The sequence below is a fragment of the Uloborus diversus genome, unplaced genomic scaffold (genome assembly GCF_026930045.1).
Source record: "Uloborus diversus isolate 005 unplaced genomic scaffold, Udiv.v.3.1 scaffold_14, whole genome shotgun sequence".
Taxonomy (NCBI): Eukaryota; Metazoa; Arthropoda; class Arachnida; order Araneae; family Uloboridae; genus Uloborus; species Uloborus diversus.
In genome coordinates this window covers 4,890,568-4,899,764 of record NW_026558098.1, presented here as the reverse complement: position 1 = coordinate 4,899,764, position 9,197 = coordinate 4,890,568, and positions in this window count along the sequence as shown.

Genomic DNA, 9,197 nt, shown 5'->3' with positions numbered 1-9,197 from the left:
TTAGAGCTGCTGGTGGAGACCGTGCTTGCTGGAGAAGCAGGACCTGAGCCAGTCAACAGTGGTACTCCCGAGGCTCCTTTCCAAAGATCAAAGGACTAACATCATTCACCGGTGAAGTGAAAACAAGAAGCAATTCGTGATTGCTCAAAACAAACATAGATGTTTTGTCCCTGTCAAATTTTCATGCAATGGTGATGTTTTGTTTGTATGCCTTTTTTAAAATGTTAGTGAATAAAAACATTTTACATTAATTTTGATGACATTAAAGCTTTTTTCACTATATAGAATTTAGTTTTAAAAAGTAGAAATTGCTTTGTGTAACTCATGTAAAGGAAGGAGCATATAAAAGTAGGTCATTTTGCCTAGGAATATCAAAATTTTATTGAAGTTCAGTTTTCAGATTTGAAATTTGACATCTTTTAAGAGATATGAAACAAAATAAATATTTGCATAATTTTCTATTATTTTTTTCTAGATTATACATGGATTAATCACAATGCATCATAATATTTTAGTGTGATAGTTAATTTTTTTTTGAGCACTTATCAAATAAACTAAACTTTATTAAGTATTATGCATTGGGTGAAATCCTTTTACTTATAAATTATATTTGAGCCACGAGTTTCTAATAACATATTATTAGATGTAAAATTTCAAATTGGTTGCAAATAAAGTGAATTACTAGCTGAATAAACATATTTTTTGTGTGTGTATGAGGGGGGGGGGGGGGGTTGCCATTAGTAAAGCTACTTTAAATTACCAAGCATAATTTAAAAGATTTAATCAAATACAATTTATGACATAAGGTTTATAAAAAATATAAAATTGCAGTAAGGAAGTTATTGCTTAGAGTTAGCAATTATGATTTTATCAAAATAAAGTAAAATATAATTGCATTTTAAATCTGACATTAGTCAAAGAAATTGATGTAGTTTTTTTAATTTTTTGATCAAACTATTATAAAGTGTATTAAACCTATAGCATTTAATATCTGAGTAAATATAAGTTGCATTTTTATTATTAAAAATGTTAAATTTTTTTAAAGTAAATATTTTAAATGAGTAGTAGAGAAAATATATAAATTTTAATAATCTCTTTTTTTTATGATTTAGTATTTAAAATTTTAAGTATGCATTTTATGAACAGATTTTTTTTGCTTATAGGCTTAGTACACAAAATAAACAACATGGATATTCTAGATATCTATAAACTATCTAAATAGCTATCTCCCATGGCTATCTAATCCACGTAATCGACATAAAACGCATATCTCGTGGATATCTATCGCAAATCCATAACAACCATTGGAGATCGTATCATATACAAAAGAGATCCAAACATCCAGACCTCCCTGGGATGTCTTTAAAGTGCAACCTTTTTGACTTCTGGTGGATATGGACTTTGATATGTAGACCATGCATGGATATCTAGTAGATTTGGTGATGTCTACTTGCTTTATCCAATGAATCTCTTATAGACGGCTTTTGGATTTGGTTGGTTGTCTGGGGATAACTGATCCAACTGTCATTAAGCTTACTGGTGGGTACCCAAGGGTGAGTTGGGCTTACTGGCCGGTCACGTGAGCTGATCCAACAGTCAGTTGGGCTTACTGGTGGGTATGCAACGGTGAGTTGTACTTACTGGCCAGTCGCGTAAGCTGATCCAACGGTCAGTACAACTTACTGGTAGGTGGTACCCAGCGGTCAGTTGGGCTTACTGCCCGGTCACGTGAGCTGATCCCACGGTCAGTACAGCTTACTGGTGTGTACCCAATGGTCAGTTGGGATTACTGGCTGGTCGCCTAAGCTGATCCAACGGTCAGTACAGCTTACTGGTGGGTACCCAACAGTGAGTTGGGCTTACTGGCCGGTCACGTGAGCTGATCCAACAGTCAGTTGGGCTTACTGGTGGGTATGCAACGGTGAGTTGTGCTTACTGGCCGGTCATATGAGGTGATCCAACGGTCAGTTGGGCTTACCGGCCGGTCATGTGAGCTTATCCAACAGTCATTAAGCTTACTGGTGGGTACTCAACGGTGAGTTGTGCTTACTGGTCGGTCGCGTAAGCTGATCCAATGGTCAGTGCAGCTTACTGGTGGGTACCCAACGGTGAGTTTGGCTTACTGGCCAGTCGCGTAAACTGATACAAGGGTCAGTTGGGCTTACTGGCCCGTCACGTGAGCTGATCCAACAGCCAGTACAGCTTACTGGTGGGTACCCAATGGTCAGTTAGGCTTACTGGATTAAATCATGAATAATTAATAATGAATTATGAAGAATGAATTATTATCTCACACTTTAAAAGTGTTAAAAAGACTGCATAATATTAGAACATTATTCCATGTTCCTAAACATATCTTAATTATTAAGAACCATGCATAGGTTGTACCTTGGAACATGTCCTAAGGTACAACATGTTTGGCTGTCCCAAGGTACAATCACCACGCGGTTTAAGAAAAACCAAAATAGTGTCCAATCTAGATGCACTATCATTATTTTCTCATAAGCAAATTATTTAAAATGTTTCTCTTTAATAACAAAATAAAATTCCGTTGATTAGTTTTACAAATACAAAGAGAGAAAAAGAAATAAAAAATTAATTTGAATTTTGACATCTTGAATTCAAATTATGTTTTTCGCAATCACGAGTGTGTGTATGTAGGCGTGTATGTTTGTGTGTAGGGGGTATGTGTATGTGTAGGCATGTGTGTTTGTGTGCTGGCATAAGTGTGTGGGTATTTGTGTGTATGAATGTGTGTGGGGGGGGTATGTGTATGTGTGGGTAGGCATATGTGTTTGTCTCTGTTTGCAGGCATGTGTGGGTAGTTGCGTGTGTGTGTGTTTTTGTGTGTGTATGTGTAGGCATCTGTATGTATGCGTGTGTGTATGTGTTTGTGTGAGTGTATGTGTTTGTGTGTGTAGGTGTATGTGTGTGTAGGTGTAGTTGTGTATGTACACGCGTGTGTGTGTGTAGGACATGGATGCAACCTGGAGACGGCTTTCGCTATAGGAGCAGCATCGTGAGGACCCGGTCGTCGATGATGGTGCAGAGGGTGGCGGTGGGAAAATAAAATGATAGGACGCCAAATACAGTCAAGTGAGAACAGTAAGCAATCATGATTGCTCAAAAAATGAAGAAAATATTTACTTTGGAGTCATGAAATTTTCTTTCTCTCACAAAATCGTCAATTTTATTCATTTGATGCTGATTTTTTCTATGGCACCGTTTAGTAGTGAAGGTTACTATTGGAGATAACAAAAACTTGGCTGCTAAAAATAGATTCTTAGAAATTAGCAGTGTCCAAAGTTGCAATAATCTCCCCTCCCAAGCATTGGTACTAAGTCTTGGTCATTGTTCAACAATAAATCGTATACTGAATAAGGCTCTGTCACTATATGCTTTATCACTTCATTTGTAAAACGATTATAAATGTTAGCCCATGCCCAGAGCGCCGGCAATAGTTCATTGGAAAAATTCCCTACTGTCTGACCAGCGATTACATGGAAGAGCTAATATCCGGCTTATAGGCGGAAATGGACATATCTATAAGTTTATAGGGAGGTTAGTTGGTTTGTTTCAGATGTGCACTTTTGCCTCTGTTATTTAGCCTTAGTTTTGAAAAACGAAAATTTGCTCAGAGCAACATTTTTTAAATCTAAAGTATATTCGATCTACATTCTAACGGCAAAAATTAATTGATTAATTTATTCATAACAAAGTTTTGAGCTTAACATTTTGCTTTTACGTTCCTGAACGAAATGAAAATATTTTATTTTCTTTTTGTTGCATCCATAGCAAATATTTTTGTTTCTTCTTATTTTACTTTTTGGAATGCAATAAATGAATAAGACACTAGTGACATTATAAAACGCGTGCATCATAATCCTATCCTTATTTTCCTTTCCCCCTGCTGGATTCATTCAGATGGAATCGTCTTTACTTGGCACATTGCCAAATTACATGCAATCCGTAGTCAAACAGTAGTGGCACTAAACCTGAAGAATGGGAAAATGCCTTTGAACAGTATTTGCTAGAACACGACTTCTCGCCACGGTGACCATTAATGTGTTATTAGTTGAGAAGCTTGCGAAAATGCTTCTAAAAAATGCCCATCGGTATTTGGTCTTTCGTCAGGGTGAATTCTCCTGTTGAGCTGTAAACTTCAAGCATAGGAAAAAGGCACAAGAACACAACTTTTTGCCACTGCGGACCATTAATGTGTTATTAATTGAGACGCTTGCGAAAATGCTTCCGAACAATGTCCACCAGCATTTGGTTTCTCGCCGGTGTGAATTCTCCTTGTGGTGCTGTAAACTTGCAGGATGAGAAAATGCCTTTGAACACAAGTCACAAGAATACGACTTCTCGCCACTGTAGACCATTACTGTGTTATTATTCAGACAATTGCGAAAATGCTTCCCAACTATTTGGTTTCTCGTCAGTGTGAATTCTCCTGTTGCGCTGTAAACTTTAAACATGGGAAAAGGTTTATGAATACAAGTCACAAGAATACGACTTCTCGCCACTGTGGATCATTAATGTGTTATTAATGCAGACGCTTGCGAAAATGCTTCCCTAAAATTTGGTTTCTCGTCAATGTGAATTCCCCCGTTGCGCTGCAAACTTCAAGCATGAGAAAAAGTTTTTAAACACAAGTCACCAAGGATACAACTCTCGCCACTGTGGATCATTAATGTGTTATTAATGCAGACGCTTGCGAAAATGCTTCCCTAAAATTTGGTTTCTCGTCAATGTGAATTCCCCCATTGCGCTGCAAACTTCAAGCATGAGAAAAAGTTTTTGAACACAAGTCACAAGGATACAACTCTCGCCACTGTGGATCATTAATGTGTTATTAATGGAGACGCTTGCGAAAATGCTTCCGAACAATGTCCACCAGCATTTGGTTGGTTGGTTTATTTGGGTTCAATGCCGCAAGAGCCCTTCAGGGCTATACTGCGCCAGCATTTGGGTTCTCGCCGGTGTGAATTCTCCTATGGTGCTGTAAACTTTCAGGATGAGAAAATGCCTTTGAACAACACTCGCAAGAATACGACTTTTTGCCACTGTGGACCATTAATGTATTATAAATGGAGACACCTGCGAAAATGCTTCCGAATAATGCCCACCAGCATTTGGTTTCTCGCCGATGTGAATTCTCGTATGGTGCTGTAAACTTTCAGGATGAGAAAATGCCTTTGAACAACACTCGCAAGAATACGACTTCTCGCCGCTGCGACCATTAATGTGCCATTTATTGAGACGCTTACGAAAATGCTTCCGAACAATGCCCGCCAGCATTTGGTTTCTCTTCGATGTGAATTCTCGTATGGTGCTGTAAACTTTCAGGATGAGAAAATGCGTTTGAACAACACTCGCAAGAATACGACTTTTCGCCGCTGCGACCATTAATGTGCCATTTATTGAGACGCTTGCGAAAATGCTTCCGAACAATGCCCACCAGCATTTGGTTTCGCGTCACTATGAAGTCTCTTGTGGTTTTGTAAACTAGAAGACTGAGAAAATGCCTTTGAACAAAGGTTGCAAGTAAATGGTCTCTCACCGGTGTGAATTCTCATGTGTTCCTTTAAATTCGAAGCATGGGAAAATGCCTTTGAACATTGTCCACAAGAATGTGGTTTCTCGCCAGTGTGAAGTCTCATGTGTTGGCGTAAACTTGAAGAAGTGGAAAACACTTTTGAACACAGCTCACAAGAATAAGGTTTTTCGCCAGTGTGAATTCGCCTGTGGCGGTATAAAGATGAAGCATGGGAAAATGCCTTTGAACACAACTCACAGAAATACGATTTCTCGCCACTGTGGGCTCCCAAATGTGCCTTTAGTTGAGGAGATTGAGTAAACGTCTTAGGGCACCGTTCACAGGCAAATGGTTTTTCGCCAGTGTGAATTCGCCTGTGGCGGTATAAATTTGAAGCATGGGAAAATGCCTTTGAGCACAACTCACAGGAATATGATTTCTCGCCACTGTGGGCTCCCAAATGTGCCTTTAGTTGGGAAGATTGAGAAAACCTCTTAGGGCAGAGTTCACACGCAAATGGTTTTTCGCCAGTGTGAATTCGTAGATGATATTTCAAATTTAAAGACCGGGTATATGCCTTTGAACAATACTCACAAGAATATGACTTCTCACCACTATGAAGTTGCAAATGTGTCTTTAAATGAAAAGAATGTAAAAACGTCTTTGAACAGAACTTACAAGAATGTGGTCTTTCGCCAGTGTGAATTTTCATGTGATTGTGTAAACTTGAAGATCGAGAAAAAGCCTTTGGACAACGTGCGCAAGGGTATGGCTTTTCGCCAGAGTGAATTCTCAAGTGTTTCTTTAAGTTTGAAGCATTCCGATGTGTCCTAAAACAGAATTCGCAAGAATAGGGCATTTTTTGCAGTGCGATAAGTTTCTAAAAGTTGTTACCCAGAAAATGACTTGAAATGAAACCACAACTTCCTCTGGCGTGCCCCTGGTATTGTTTCCTCAACTTTGAAGAAATCTTGGAAAATATTTCTGGGAAATGTTCGCAAGCAGATGGTGTATTGCAGGGGTGGAGCCTAGAATGTTACTTTTAATGTGTTCTTTAGAAAAAGTCCTTGAACAAGAATACCACAGGAATAATTGTTCCTCTGAAGCATGGAATTTTGAAGTTTTAAAGCGAAGGAAAGTGAACAATGAGAAGAGTTCTTAGAACAATGTTCGCACAAACGCTGCTTTTCATCGTTATTGGTCTTCAAATGACATGCCAATACAAGAACAGGAACGTGTCTTTGAATAATATTTACAAGTCTATGAATTCTGGTAAACGTAGAGATAAGAGACAAACGAAAGAAGCAAAATTGATTAAAAGTATTACACCAACAACTTAACCGAAATGATTTCGCAGATGCCATACTTCAAAGTCATTTAAGAAAGAGTCAGAAAAAATCAATTCATTACTTGTTTCTGTGCATTCCAATAAAATGAATTTCATAATCAGTATGGTTCGATAAGGGAAAATATGAGGATGGTTTCCAACAAAGGATTATAGGTTATTAGAGTCTAAGTTTAGATTTTTTCAGACTTTCATTCAAACCTACAGTTTGATGGACATGTATGTGAAGGATGTGCATACAGAGATCTGACATCATCGCATGTCGAAATCCAATGTGACACAGTTTAGATCATTGCTGAAAAAAAATTAAAAATAAATCAGCATCAAAAACTACACACACACACACACACAAACACAAAAAACAACTTATAATTACTCTTTCACAAAAAAAAAACATACGCCCTTAGAACAGGGTTGGCAAAAACCCGGTTTTTTTTTAAAAAAAGCCCATGGACTCGGGGATTTTTAAATAAAACCCAACTAAAGCTGGGTTTTTAAAAAGAAATGTGGGTTTTTGTCTATTTTTAGGGAAAATGTGGGGTACTTATAGCATATTGTAGCGTAAGTATATGAACAAAGCGCAAAAATTGTCTTGGGGTAAAAAAAGTTGGAAAACTAGTTAACATTCAGCGTTTTCTGAAGAAAAATATAAAAGACGACGAAACCCAAGAATGGTGAAGTTTCAGATTTTTTAGTTTCCATAATTACCAACAGTTAAGGCAAAGTTACTTCTCGAGGGATAAAATCTATTGATCATATGCTCATTTCTAATTACTATTTTTTTTTCTTGCATTTTACTTTATTGTATTTCATTTTGTTATGCAAAACTTCTGTAGAACCTCAAGTAGTTTAAATCCCTATTTACTGAATTCCAGCTTAATCAAGACATTTCTCTGAATTTTATGTTGCCTGTTTTTCTATTTCTGTGTGCAGAGTAAGAAATATTAAACTTTTTCGTAAGATAATGAAAATACTGTACATTCTATACTGTTTTCTGTCCGACCGTTCGTAAAATCTGTTAATTTCTAAAAAAATACCTTGTTTATTCGAGATTTGCTTATGTTGGGTTGCAGAAAATAATTCACATGAAAGCCTTTTAGATAGAGTAGTTTCCTCTGTACAATCTAGAAATATTGAGAAAATCAGACGTGACAGGACTTAGTCAAGATAATTTGAGTTATTTATTGACCAGTTAAAGAAAAAAGTTAAATACATATTTTTTAAATCTTTGAAGTATTTTTTTCAATGCCGTTGAGAGTTAAGAAATACTATTCAAATTCAAAATTCATTTTTTATGTCCATGGTCTGTGGTGAAGAACAAATAAAAAAGAAGTTTAAATTGTGAAAGAATTTAAATTAATTAATTTTTTAAAAAACTTCTCAGGAAATTTAAAACAAACCCAAAAGTTGACTAAATAATGTTTTTTTTTAAATGGGTTTTTTCAAAAAAAAAAAAAAAAAAAATCATTGGGTCCGACCCAATTGGCTCCAATCCGGCCAACCCTGCCTTAAAAGGAAACAAATTACTATCATGAAATTTAACACTGTATAACGAAATAAGCAAATGGTTAGAAACGCAGAAAACAAAATCGTTTTATTAACAAGTCATGGCATGAAAGAGGATACAAATCAGTAAATAGCACAGCCACTCCTGGCAGCTGCACAAGCCGAAACATGGTGTGACATTGAATCAAGTTGGTCACCCATGACCCCTGCGAAAGATCAAGCCATCATATTTGCAACTGGAAAATAGAGTCATCAAAACATTATTGCGAGACGGCTGCAGTTGTCTTCTAAATACTGCTTCTAAGTATGTCCCAGACGTACTGTAATGACAACAGGTCTGGTGACCTGGAAGGTCGGTGTTCGGAGAGTCACACTATGTGGACAACTGCAGTAATGCTGATAGATTGATACAGAGCGGCAGCTGAGCAACATGGCCCACTACATTGAGAGGTACTGATTTGGAAAACGAAACTTGGAGGTCTTTGTGACCACGGACATATTTAACTAGTCACCATAAATGAACACGGAAGGTCTTTGACCGGCCGGCATCAAAGCTGGAATCCTAAAGTTACGAGTCCGGCGCCTTACAAATCAAGCTACAACGTCTTTGGGTGACCTCAAAGCATTGACAGCACAACCAGCGCAAAAATGTTGTCCATGTCGCAGCAAGCCGGCATATTGCCTTGAAGAACGACTATAGTTGCAGCACGTCTAACCTAGCAGCATTGTGAAGGCTATGCTGGTCTTAATCACTGCATCATGATGCTGCCAGGTTAAGCTTTCAATAACTATAAAAGTGAGGTGTGT